Genomic DNA, 15,197 nt, shown 5'->3' on the forward strand with positions numbered 1-15,197 from the left:
TGGGTTTGGAGCATTTAAAGTATTTTATGACCCCTTTTCACCAGGGTTTGAAGGGCAGTAAAAATAGCTATATGTCCACCCATCTAAATTAGGTGGGTGAACATATAGCCAATTCTCTGATGGCCTTTACTCTGTCAGGCCGTTGGAGAAGTTTGGCCATGGCGGAGAGTATCCACCATAGCAAACTACTGTTCGGCCACAAGGTGAGGTGCCAGGTTTGTAACTTTCACTAGCCAGTGGGTGGGGGTCACTCCTAGTCACTCAATAACCAATGGTGAAAAGGTTCCCTGGGGCAACCTTTACTACTTTTATAGCGCATTCTTTACCATACTTCAAATCTTAGAGTTCACTATTCTAAGGGAAATCTGAGCTGGCACAAGCCCTCTGCCCCTGAAAGGTCCTGGGGGCCATCAAGGAGTCTGTTTAGGGAAACAAGAAGTCCCCTCCTCCTCAGCTACTCCAAATTGGTACTGAAACCAGCTTCTTTTCCCTCTAGGTTGATGCCCAATTGGCTACAGAGTGCCTAACCATCAATGGCTTGTTTCTTCAGGCTTCCCCTTATACTTGACTGTAAATAGATAGATCTCACTCTTGTCCCTTTGAAGTAAATTAAAACCTGAACTCTCCCAGCTCCTTTTTGTGGGCTGACAGGTTTCCCACACCTCACTCCCAGCCCATCCTGTCATGAAGCCCAAGCCATTGTCTCTGCTGTAGGAGCAGTTTTCACACATCATCAAAGCTAAGCACTAACAGGGGCAGCTGCTGGCAGGCTAATGCAAATTACCCTCAATGAGTTTCAGGCAGGGAAAGGTAACATTCTGAAAGCTACTTTTCCTAAATATTTATTAAAATTCTAACTTCATCATTGAATAGAATTTTTAATAAATATTAGAAATTGTGGTTGATTCATGTCTCTAGCGTGTCAAAAGCCTGAGATGGTAAAATTAATATTTTAATCTGTAATCTAGCTTTCCACAGTGAAAATAGCTTTTGGGGGATTGTCACAGTTGGACAATGGCAACATTGAAGTTCTCAATGTCCCACTTTTAAATACTAGCATCCTACTTTGAGGACTACAAGGCTCACTTAGGGATGATTTAACAATATTCAAAAGGTAGGGTTTTCTCATGTCAAAAAAAGGGTTATTTGACAGTTGGACTGCAGGTTTAAACTGCAGCAGCCAGGTTGCATTAATAGGCCCGAAGCTTTGTTTTCCTCATAATATTAGTGGATGGAAATAAGTGCTGCAGGCCACAGGTAACATTTAACTTACTATACAATGAGTGTACTTTCTACACCATATAATATGGTCTTACAGGAAAGTTAAGTATGCTCATCAGGTATTATCCACATTTTACATGTTTTAAGGATCAGAGCACATACAATGGGCAATGGAAGCAGAAACCAAAGTGTGCAGTCTACAAACCCGAAATAAAATACAGCAACAAATGGGGGTGTACACACAAAAGTGGCATTTTTCACAAAGGGTTTATATCTAAAAATGAAACAATGCCTAGCATGGTCTAACAATATGGTGACATATCCAGCATCAGTTTTGCTGGCAGTGTGCCCATCACAGCAGCAGATGAATGTTTGGCAAAAAGACAACCTCCCACCCCAAACAGTTGGGATCTCTAATTGAGTGGACAATTATCATTAACATAATGTATGTTTGTGGCCATTTCTCTTCTTATTTGATGGGAAAGGCCTGAATTCTACTTCCCCACATTCATGTGAAGCTCATATCTCATCCATTCTCTCCTATCCCCCACAAAAATATGCTTGTGTTTTTGTTCATAATTTCTTTGTGATAATGGGTTTCTTGGTTATGGAGTCAAGGTTGCTGATGCTGCTAATTTATTGCAATCAGAGCTGCAGTTGTGGCAGAATGACTATGTGTCTGGTTCTTAAAACAATGGTGGGTACTCAAGCACAGGTTGTACACTGTCCATTGTGCCACGACCAAATACCCAGCTCTACTGTGACTCACAAAGAAATTTTGCTTCTGTAGGTCTACAGATGTGCTTGTGCAGATCAACGGGATGCTCAATGAGTGGGTCAGCCTGGAAGATGAGGGGATATAGGTGCCTCTTTCCTCCACGTACAGCCAAACTCTATGCCCTTGTTGACTGTTGGTTGCTCACCAAGTGGCTCACCTTGGAGACAAGGCTAGAGGTGGTTCTATTGGCCATATAGTGCTAGACTTAACTTGTTGACCCAGTTGCTCATAGAATATATAAACCTTGGAGACAAAGATAGGGGTTTTTCGGGCCTCCATGCCGAGCCAGACTTGACACCTTTGTTGACCACAGTTTGCTCATAGAGTTTGTCGACTAAGAATACAAAGGTAGGGTGGCTTATCCAACAAGTCTTGGCAAACTTGACACTCTTGTTGGCCGTGGGCACTTGTAGAGTGGATCAGCCTGGGAAATGATAATAGGGGTGGTTCTGTCATCCTTGTCCTGCCAAATTGTATAGTCTTGTTGACCACTGATCACACAGAATGGATCAGCCTTGGAGACAAAGATAAATGGTTCTGTCATCTGTGCTCTGCCAAGCTTACGCCCTTGTTAACAAAGATCTGCGTAGAGTGGGTCAACCTGGAAGACAAGAATACAGCTGGTTCTATAATCATTGTTCTGTTAGACTTCAGAAGCTTATTGAACAGTGGCCACTCAGGGAGTCTAAACCATTTCAAGAAAGGGGGCATTGCATAGAAGTGGTTTAGACCTCCGCTATCATCTGCACCTGATGGCAATAATAAAAGGTGAGTCCTTTCACAAACAATCACTGAATCAGCTAAGATTAAATGTTTTAAAAAGTTTTAGGATATCACTTCATTGTTTGCATTTAAGCTATAGGCATGTAGCTAATAAAAGTACTTTATTTAGAGGGTACTTTGAAAAAGAGCAAGGCCTCCATTACCAGTGCCTCATTATTGGATGCAGCAATTTTCACACCCGATAAACTGGTGTTTAGACAGAATATTGGAAACAACGATATTGTGGGACAAAATGTTGTTTCATGAATATCGTCGACAAAAATATAGCGAAGATGCGTTTCTATAAGTAAGTAAAGTTTTACTATATATAACTCCACATATATGTACCTTGACGATATATATATCTGCGAGGTACGTAGATGTGGAGTTAAGAATAGTAAATCTAGACTTACCTATTTGCACTTACTTTCTCGATATTTTTGTCGTCAATATTTTTAGCACGATATTCTGTCCACACTATATTTTTGTTTCCAATATTTGATCAGTGATGCAGAGAAAATTCACTATCCTGGGCATCATAATTACCCAGGTGCCATAATTATTGCCTATTCTGGGTTTTGTCCTCAAAAACAGGGCTTAACTGAGGACTTTCGTGCACCAAAATCCACTAGTGCCAGTGTTTAACAGGTCTTTTCCTCCCGATAATTCGAAGGAGAGTTATTATGCCAAAATTTAGCAGGTGAACAATCAGAAGGTGCGATCTTTATCATATGTAGTAAATGCCAGACGGGATAAACACCAAACCACCTGTAATTATGATCCACCGACATGGAGCAATCTTACAATCCTGTACAGTAATGCTGTTCACAACACACTATATACCATTGACAAAAATACCTCACACCCCAGAATTTTGTTTCAGCAATTTTATTTCCTTGCCATCACCAACGTGTTTCGACCTTCTCGGTCTTGATCAAGGTCAAAACGCTAATATAGTGTACCACAGTGTCTTTTTAATTTTAGATATTTTTTAATTTTTTCTTTAACTACCACTGCACTTTTAGGTACTAGTGCAGTTCACCATAAAATGTTTACAAATATATAGAAAAACATAAACAGATACACAATGTATTACCACTTTAATAAAGTGGTAATAGCTATGGTGCAACAATAAAACCTACTGCTTAACCTATTTCTACGGCCCAAAGCCAGAACACAGCCAAAGTATGCTGAAAACTACATGACTGCCTTTTATGTTTTTTAAAGACAGCCATTAGCAATCATATAATGCCATGTCATCGGCACATACCGCGGAATGCTGCAAAGTTACAATGGCATACAGCAGCACAATATATAACTAAGTATTTTGACACTTATAACTTAAACACTACTCACACTATTTACACCTAATACCAAATTACATTCCATCTACATCAGTTCACCCACTTTCACGCTATGTCTCTTTAAAATGCCACATTCCACTCTACAACAGTACATTCTATGCCACTCCATTCATCTCCACACCACTGTATGCTATTCCAATCTATGGCATTCCACTCTACATCACTCCACTATACGCCATTCCACTCTGCAAATCTCCTGTGTGCCACTCCACTCTACCCCACTCCACTGTACACTATTATACTCTGCACCACTCCATTATACGACACTCCAGTCTATGCAAATCCACTGTGAGCTCTTCCGCTCTACACCACTCCACTCTATGCTGTTCCACTATATAGAACTCCCCTCTATGTCACTTCATTCTATGCTATTCCACTCATTGCCAATACACTATACGCCACTCCACTTTACACTATTTCACTCTACGCCACTCCAATCTACCCAATATAGGTTCTACGCTACTCCACTGTAAGATATTCTGCTCTACGCCACTTCACTGTATGCCATGCCACTATACACAACTCCACTCTATGCCACTCCACTGTATGCTATTGCACTCTGTGCTACTCCACTCTATGCCACTCCAGTCCACGCCACTCCACTGTACGCCATTCCACGCTATTCCACTATAGGCAACTCCACTGTATGCCACTACACTCTATGCCAATTCCACTGTATGCCACTTCAGTCTACTCCATTCCACCGTACTCCACCCCACTTCACTACATGCTGTTCCACTACATGCAATAACACTCTACAATACTCCACTCATTGCAATCCAACTCTACGCTACTCCACTCTCCCCACTCCACTCTACGGCAGTCCACTGTATGCTTTTACCCTATACACCACTCCAATGTGCTCTATTCTACCCCATTCCTCTCTATGCCACTCCACTCTACACCACTCCATCCCACTTTCTGCTAGTCTATTGTACGCCACTCCAGTCATCACCACACCACACTTTGCCACTCCACTGTATTCTACTTTATTCCACTGTGCATACTTCCACTCTACGTCACTCCACTGTACACCCAAGACTATTCCACTGTATGTCACTCTGATATATGCCATTCCACTATACGCTTTTTCTCGGTATGGCATTCCACTCTACACCACTTAATTCAACGCTATTCCAATGTATGCTACTTAAATCTGCCCATCTCCACTCCACACCACTCCACTGTACTCTGCTCAACTATATTGCATCATGCTAAAAGATAGTGTATGTCCTTCCATTCTACCACACTATACTCTATTCTATTGCACTCCACTGTACAACTATTTACTCCTGCCAATGAAAGTCTACATCACTCTACTCTTCTCTATGCCACTGTGCGACACTCTGCTCCAGTCTACGATACTCTACACAACTCCCTCTTTGCCGCTCCAACCCACTTTACTATACTTTACTCTATGAGACATTACTCCACTGTACTCCACTACTGCACTCTAAGCCACTCCACTGTACTCTATTCTATGCCACTCAACTTTATGACAGTCTATGCCACTCCACTCTGCCATATTGTACAGCAGTGTACTCTACTCCACACCACTCGATTAGACAACACTGTGATACGCTCTGTGGCACTCCATCCTACTCCACTCTTCGACACTTTCCAATACTTTATAACATACCAGTCCACTCCACAGTACAGCACATCATGCCACTCTATAACTCTTTACTACACTGTATGCTATGCCGCTCCTCTCTACTCCATCCCACTTTACTGTACAACACACTTCTTTACTCTATGCTACAGCACACCCCTGGACTCCACTCCACTCTACTCTACTGCACAACACGTTACCCCAATATATGCCATGGTACAACACTCCACTCTACACTGCTCCACTCTACCACACTCTACTCCACTCTACAAGAATCTACTACACTATGTGCCACTGCACCATGCTGTACACCACTCTATAGTCCTAGACTACACTGTACAACCCTCTGCTCCACTCTATGCTCGCACACTCCATTGTACGACACTGTACTTCACTCTAAAACACTTTCCAACACTCTACGTCACACCACTCCATTGTACTGTACAAGATGCCACAACCATTGATGACGGTTTACTTGACTCTACACTACAACTCTCCACTCTATTGCGCTGCACGCCATGCTACTGTACAAAACACCACTCAACTCTGTCACACTTTACTCCACTGTATGCTACACCACTCGACTACACTACACTTTACTCCAGTCTACGACACTACACTCTATGACACTCTCCCCCACTCTACTGTACAACACTCTACTCGACACTGGACTCTGTGATTTAAAACCCTTTTTTTTAAAAACATTTAAATTCAATGGAAAAAACAAAGGTTAAGCCCTTGTTGGATAGTTAGGAAAACAATATTTATTATTTCTATATAAACCAAACTTAAAGGATCCAAACATTAGAAATCCAAATTTATAGTTATACCTTAAATTTATAATTTAGGCACCACATTTCAATGATTATACCTTCTATACAAACCAAGCTCAAACTATACAAACATTACATATTCCAACGTTATAGTTGTACCTTAAATTTATATTTTACGCACAACCTTCAAATTAACAAAACTTGCGCACCTCCATATACAGTGCCATGAAGTTAGTAGCCACTCTACGATAACTATAACTCGCCACTCTACCATGCACTGTGTTATGACAAATGATGTGTTTTGTGGTGTCATAGGTGTTATTATAAATGCTATATGTTCAGATGGTATGAGTGTGATATAAAATGAAATGATATAAGGAGTGTATCATGGAGGAGGCGCGAGTTATAGTTGATGTAGTGTGGCTATTAAGTTCACTGCACTGTATATGGAGGTGCACAAGTTATACTATCTATATATATATATATATATATATATATATATATATATATATATATATATATATATATATATATATATATATATATATATATATATATATGTAACAAACACCTTAATCATAGGGGGAGGGGGAACTTGGCAAGATCCGGTGAGTACTTCACATCTTTTACTCCCAAAATGCAGTCACTTGCCAGTAAGTGGCATGCTGGGTAATGAAGTCAATTTAACCCTTCCAGTAGGGTCCGTTTTCCTGCCAAAATGTTTTTAAACCCCAAATTCTTTATTGTTTTGCACAGCCCTCCAGTGGGCTGCTGGATTGCTTTCCTGGTTCAAATTACGCATCCCTCGTGCTGGCAGGCGATTAAAATTCACAGCCTCGCAGTCCTGTCATTTTCAGGTGGTGCATCTTCCGCGGCTTGGAGCCTGCCGCGTACAACATTCCTCCAGGTGCCCCAGAACATGAAGACGCCACTCTGCGGAATATATATATATATATATATATATATATATATATATATATATATATATATATATATATATTACCTACTGGCGGTCGCCAGTAGGTAGTTATAGTTAGGACCCCTTTTCCATAGGAAATCCGCAACATTCTATTTTGAATAACTTTGGCGCCGGTCGACGAATCCTCGCGAATTTCTCAAAATAGGTGGGGCGCTACGCTCCGCTCCTACCCTGAAAGTCTCGGGGGGATTCGTCAAGCGGGGGCTGAGATAAAAGGGGGGTCCCAAAACGCGTTTTTCCCATGCATTTTTCCATAGGACCTTTAGACAGGGCTACAGCCCGAACGGCTGAACAGAATTACTAGAAATTTGGCAGAGAGGTAGTCCTCAGGTCAAGGAAGTGCCTTTTGTAGGTTTGGTGTAAATCTGTTCAGTAGATTCTGAGAAAATAGCCTTTAAATCAATATATATATCTGAGCCAGCTTACGGTACGCTTACCGTAAGCTTACCGTACGCGTACGGTGGCGTGCGCGAGCGCGATTCTGATTGGCTGTTACATCTAAGTAAACATTCGAATCGGTCGAAACCAGGAAGCGGCGTCCGCCATTTTCTCTCTCGCACTCTGAGGGGGGGGGATGTAAATAAAGGCAAAAAACATATAAAGGGGCTGTTTAGACAGCGCCCATGCACATAGCCATGTTAGTTGAGTCCTCAAAGGCCAAAAACGGTAAATTTTTATTTTTTGAAAATTTCGCCGATTACGCTTACCGTACGCGTACGGTGCGCTTACGCTAAAAATTTTAATAAAAAAAAAAACACTCTCTGTGCATGGCATATTATTGTCATCACTTACAAATTAAATTTAACAGATTACCTATCACAAGGAAGCGCATAATATGTCCTCCATGTGCGCACGGTGCGTAACGTGGGCACGCGGTGCGCTTAGCGCATTGCGTGCCCACCTTGCGTGTATGGCACTAACTGCGTAAAGTGGGCGCGCGGTGCGCGAAGCGCACCGCGTGCTCACCGTGCGCGCACGGTGCGCGAAGCGCACCGTGCGCGCACGGAACGAACTGCGTTAAGTGGGCGTGCAAGCCACGAATGGCGTAAAGTAACTTAGCATTTAAAAAACCTTGCAAATTCACTGAAAAAACCATAGGTTTCACACACGTTATAGTTAGGAATTAGCATTTAAAAAACCTTGCAAATTCACTGAAAAAACCATAGGTTTCAGACATGTTATAGTTAGCGGAAATTTTACTGATAAAAAACCAATGAAATTCCCCCGTTATAGTTAGTGCAGGCAACTATAACTCACGCGACCGCAATCTTCTGCTGATGACATATGTGTCTTTATGAAAAAAAAATATTTCTAATATATGTATAGCTAAAAACTTATGGAAGAAGACATGGGCAAATAAGTGTCTAAATACAGTATTAGCATCAGCAGAGGATTGCGGTCGCGTGAGTTATAGTTGCCTGCACTAACTATAACGGGGGAATTTCATTGGTTTTTTATCAGTAAAATTTCCGCTAACTATAACATGTCTGAAACCTATGGTTTTTTCAGTGAATATATATATAGATATAGATATATAGATATATAGATATATAGATATATATACATACATACCAGTGGCAGTTGCCACTGGGTAGTTACAGTTAGGACCACATTTACATAGGAAATTGATTTTTTGGTTTGCTAAATAATTTTGGCAGAAAAGGTTGTGGGTGCACGGGTGGGAAGAGGGCACCAACTTAACCAACTTAATAAAAATTAAGATTGCCAGGTCCCGCTGCACACTGATTGGGTGCTAGCAGGGGAGCCAGCAGAGCCACGGGGGCCATAGGCCAACATTGCCTAAAGTTGTTGGGTGCCCTCTTTGGAACCGGGGCACACAACCAAAAAAGCACATTAAAAATAAACATGGGGAAATGAGCACAGTATCTACTCTGCTAATGCTGGGGAGTTCCCCATAATTCCCTGCAAGGGATTTCTCCTTGCTTTTTTAGCTCTTGGTGTTATCCCTAGAAGGAGTAGGTGCACCAGCAAGCATATTTTTTAAATGTTGTGGGGGCTGCAGGGAGCAGAGCAGACCCCTTAGAACATTACAAAAAACTGTCAATAAGTCTCGTGGATCATTGAATAAGTGACCCCGGAAGAGTTTGACATCTTTTTCAAACCACTCCGAGCTGAAGCTGTATGCTCTTCAGCTGGAGTTAGACATCTTGTGGTTGGTTCTATGTCTGCATTTTGAGGGCTGAAGAATGTGAAAACAAAGACTCAACCCATGATAATGGTGGCTTTGAATAAGAATACTTTTTATTTAAGATTATTTGAGTAACCATATTTTTTTTAATGATTATAGACATACACATATGCACATGGGAATACATTCAATGATAGGTATTGATGAATTATTGTGGTGATTGATTGATAAAGGCAATAGGTCTGCTTTATATGCGCTGATGGGCTGACCCTCTGATAAAGCCAATAGGCCTGCCTTTTCTATTTTGGACTTGGACCATTTGACAAAGCCAGTATGCCTGCCTTACATAAATTCATAAAATGGCAGCCTTTGTTTATTGTTACTCTGCATTAAACATAAACCTCAGAAATTCACTGAAAAAAACAAAGGTTAAAGCGATGTTATTGCTGGGTATGGTAATAACATCTTACTTCACCTTTAACAAAAAAGCTTAGAAATTCAATGAAACGCAAAAGTTAAAGGGATGTTATAGTTAGGTTGAAAAATGTTGTTAAAAAAATGTACTAAACTAACAAAACCACTGGAATTCTCCAGTTATCTCAAGTAACTAGAACTTGTGCACTAAAGTAACTAGAACTGGCGCACTTGGCATGCACTGCTTGTACCCTCATATATTACATCTCTCATGATATGCTCAATGACTGCATTGATAACATCCCTCATGACATCTGAAATTACATAATTGACAACAACACTGTGTAAAGCCAGAGTGTGAGTTATAGTTACTTTAGGGCACAAATATTTTAAATGTAAAATAAGATGTTATTATCATACCTAACTATAGTATCAGTTTAACCTTTGTTTTTCTCAGTGATATATGAAAGTCCCTAAGCCCCTACTACGTACAGTTGTTGTGCTATGCACAACATTTTACGGACAGCGTACTAATTATAGACTCTCAAACCCTGTTGGGTGATGAAGGCTCTACTATGCACAGCCTTTGTCCTGTGGAGAACTCTTCACGGACAGCTCAAGTCATCCACGCACGCAGGTCCTCTTTGAAGGCCAAGCATTGTGCAAAATCTTGCACTTATTCACGGGACAGAAGCTATTGAAAATTTGCACTAGATGTAGCTCACTAAATACCTTTCAGTGCCAGAAGCGTATAGCAAACTGATTGGATGATGTCATCAGTGATGTCATCAATGATGTCATTTGAGAGGTCATTAGTGATGTCAACCAGTATGTAGGTGAACATATCATGAGTGATGTAATATGTTTTTGCAGGGAATTGCTAAGGTTTTTTTTAAGTTAAAGTAAGACATTATTACCAGCCCTAATTGTAACGTCACCTTAACCTTTGTTTTCTGGAGGATTTTTTTTAACATAAAGTAAAATCTTATTACCCTACCAAACTATAATGTCACTTTCATCTTGGAGTCTTTCAGTGAATTTCAAGGGCCTTATAAAGCAAAATATTGTCTTACTACTATACCTAACTATACCGTTACTGGCCTGTGATGGACACCCATGCACCCAACCCCACCAGAGGCAGCCAACAACCACACCCCCACAAGATCAGGCAATGAGAGCGCTCATCATAATACAAAGCGGAGTCATGATATACTGACTTTGTCAAGGGGTGACCACATCAATATATAAATGGCAGACCTATTGGCTTTGTCATGGGTGACCACATCAATATATAAAAGGCAGGCCTATATTGGTATTGTCAAGAGGTGGCCACATCAACATACATGGCAAGACTATTGGCTTTGTTGAAGGAGTCACCACATCATTATATATAAAAGCAAACCTATTGGTTTTGTCAAGGGGTGCCCACATCATTATATAAAGGCAAGCCTATTAGCTTTGTCAAAGGGTGACAGCATCAATGTATAAGCTAAGTCTGTTGGCTTTGTCAACACGATTAAACACATATTAGAGTCTTTCTTTTACTACCACAAGGGACCCCTGCAATCCTTAGCTGAAGAGCACAAACTCCAGCTCTAGATCTGGTACTAACACCGTTCGCTTTCCCTGGGAGCCTCGCTGTATTCATCCCTGGAAAAATAGGATTACTTTTAATAAATGATTTAATGGGGGCTTCCTGCACTCCTGCAGACTCCACAACTTTTTTGTAGAATGCTAGTGGTGCCCCTGCCCAGATTGGGCACCACAAAGCAGGAAAACATGCAAATTAGCCCACGAAGGGCGCTCCTTGCCAAGGAGGAGTGATTAATAAATGAGAAGCTCTGGCCGCTCATATATTTTTTTTTGGCCACTTTTTTAGGGATATCCTAGTCCCTCTTGAGACACACACATCTTGACATTCCATTGGGGGCCATAGACGGGCCTGAGCCCCCTGCAGCCCTGCCACCTCCCCAGTCTGCACTCATCCTGGGATGTGGGCAGGAGTCAGACACACTTTTAAAAAAAAAACATTTTGTGGGTGCCTTGATCCCACCTGGGTCTCCCACAACTCCATTCTGTCTCTGGAACCACAGGGGGAGACCCAAGGCCCCCCGGGCCTCCACCCGCTTCTCTGCCAGCAGCCATCCTCTGGTGCTGGTGGGAGCCAGCTATTCTTTAATGTGCTCCTGCTCAGTGGGAGCAGCTTCTATTTTTGCTCCAGCTGGGCAGGAGCAGTCAAGTGACCTCTACCTGTGTGGGTGCGGACGAGGAAAAGAAATTAAACCATTTCTTTGTCCCTGGGGATGGGGTCCCCAAGACACCATACTGGCTGCAAAGCCCTGGGTGTGTGGCCATTACATGGCGCAGGAAAGAGGCCTCCCAAGACCCCCTTCCTTTAATGTATTTATTTTCATTAAAAATATTTACTGTGCCAACCCCCTTGGGCCCTAGCCTTTTATTGAAAAAGGGCAGGACGCAGTGCTTCGGTAGTACCACTGCACAGCAAAATTAATTTTTATTAATTTTGCCTCCAGGGTTGTGCCGCAGCGTCCTCCGGACAAGGCCTTTCCCCCATGTATGTTATTTTGATCGATTTTTTCAGGGCATGTAGACTGAGTCCCCGAGTCCTAAAATGGCTGGCCACCATCTTTGCTGATGTTGACGGCAGCCAAAAACTCTTAGAATTTGTTCTGCCGGTCCAATGGTACTACCATGGCCTGAAATAGTTATACATTTGAACCTTAGTTTTTCAAAAACTACTAAACAGGTTTAGACCAAATAGCAAAAAAGAAAGCTTCGGGGTAAAAATCTAGCTTTTTGCCAAATTTGGTGCATTTCCGTTCAACCCTTTTTGTTTGTAGCACAGTTCAAACTTTCTATGGGAAATTGCATGGGGAAAACAGGTTTTGGGACCGTCTAATTCTCAGCCCCTGCTTGCTGGATCAACCTGAAACTTTCCAGGAAGGAGCTGAGGTGGGTGAATTTTTTGGGGGGAAAAAGTTCACCCACCCCAGGTCCTTCCTGGAAGTTTTAGGATAATCCGTCAAGAGAAGGTTGAGAAAAAGAGTGGGTCCCAAAACACTTCTTCCCCATGCATTTTCAAAATTAGACAATGATACAGGAAAAACAGCCAAACAGAATTATACCAAGTTTGGCAGAAAGCTAGATATTTACTCAAAAAGAGTGCTTTTTTGGAATTTGGTGTCATTGAGTTCAGCCATTTTAGAAAATTTAAGTTTCAAAATGTATAACTATATTGTTGCCTTGGGACATCCATGGGACTCCCACGGGAGCCCTGTGGGGAAGAAACAGCAAAACACATAATGCACGATGTTGGACGGCACGATGTGATTGGACACCATAACATAAAGAAAGAGGGTGTGGCTGCCATTTTAAAACACTGTAAAAAATGAGGGTATGTGTCTATGGCCAGATGGCAAACTGTGGGGTTGTTGACCGCCCATAGGGCCACCAGAGCCTGTGACCAGCACCTTGCTGCGCACCACTGAAGACCATGCGTGCCGTGGGTGGGCCGCTCGCGGGGATGGATGCAGAGTTATATGTGAAGAAGGTAGTAAGATTTGCACTTATGATAAACAAAACTTAGAAATTCACAGAAAAACCACTACAGTTTGAAAACGCCCAAAAATAGTGAAATTTGTGAGTTATGTGTAACCATAACTTGCACCACTGTGATACTGTGATTTTCTGTATGTATGTATATATATATATATATATATATATATATATATATATATATATATATACACACACAGTATGCAACGAACAGTAGTGAGGTTTCAAGCCCAGCGCTTTCTCATTCTCTGGATGCCAGCCAAAGCCATAAAACCTGAAAACTATGAGAGTTTTGTGTCCATATAAACAGTCTATGAGTGTTTCACAATGGCTTACTCCAAATATACATAAAACATTTGTTGTTGGCTTCAACACAAGTTATCTTCTTTATTTATAAAAAATGTAAATCGCACAGCCAAAACGTGATTCACGGCTTCTGCCAATTCCTCGGAGCTGTAACACAAAAAACACCAGTATAACTAACCTCAAAGCCATAAAGTGTTCATCAACCTTACAACCTTACAAAATTCAACATTCTCTTGAAAACAATCATTTAAATACCTAAATTAATCCATTCACCATAGTATGTTGTATACATTGTACTTAGTTCACATCCTTACTGTACCATTAAACATTGGATAAGTGGCTCTGTTATTTGCACCCCCTCTTCTTTCCCGCACCTGATACAGCGAGATCCTCCCCCTAATTCAACGGGTCATCCACATCATGTAACATCACATTTTAATACATCAATGACCTTCTCTGCCTGCAAAGGTGGTACAAATTTTGACTTATCCTTCAGGCCACTACTCTCTGCCCTGCTTACATCAATATCCTACTGCCTTGCTATATCTTCTATGTCTAACTCCTGACCATCTTCCAAGCTCATAAGTAGAGAAATATCCCTCAGCTATAGAGTAATAGTACTGCTTGCTTCCTTCCTGACAGCGATATGTTTTGCCTGTGGTGGTTTAAGTCTCAATTTTCATGTGAATTTAAGTAGATCCGATTTGGCTACAGGGTCATTAAACAGGTGCATAGGTGCAAAACTTAAAACCCCTGTTCAATACTCTAGTCCCCAGTTTAGCTAACGCTCTAGATTAAATATTGGTAACACTATTGGCTATTTCATTGCATCCTTCCTGATTTGTTATGTTGTTCTCAACCTCTCCTTTCCCTTTTCTTCTCCTGTTGTCTTGACTTCCCTCACATGTTCCTCTCCTCGTAGAACATATTGGACCGGGGAGTGGATACCTAGTACGACAAACAGATTTTCTACTTTTTTCACTGTACTAAAAAGAATCAAAATGCTACAGATGCAAGGTCCAGCCCGGGACACATTCAGGTCTCCCGTGGGGAGAAGAGAAGCAATCCTGCAGTACCTACCACACAATCTTCCACCCTGTGGTATCACGGTACCATGTGAAGAGTCAGAAAATCTCTTTTGCAGTTAGCATAACTCTGAAATGCCCCATGGAGCTTCACACAGTAATACTATCACATGTACAGGTCTAGTCCCTTCGCTCATAGTCGGTGGCTGTCCTTTTGATCATCTCAAATCGGGTTCTC

Source organism: Triturus cristatus, chromosome 7 (genome assembly GCF_964204655.1).
Source record: "Triturus cristatus chromosome 7, aTriCri1.1, whole genome shotgun sequence".
Lineage (NCBI taxonomy): Eukaryota > Metazoa > Chordata > Amphibia > Caudata > Salamandridae > Triturus > Triturus cristatus.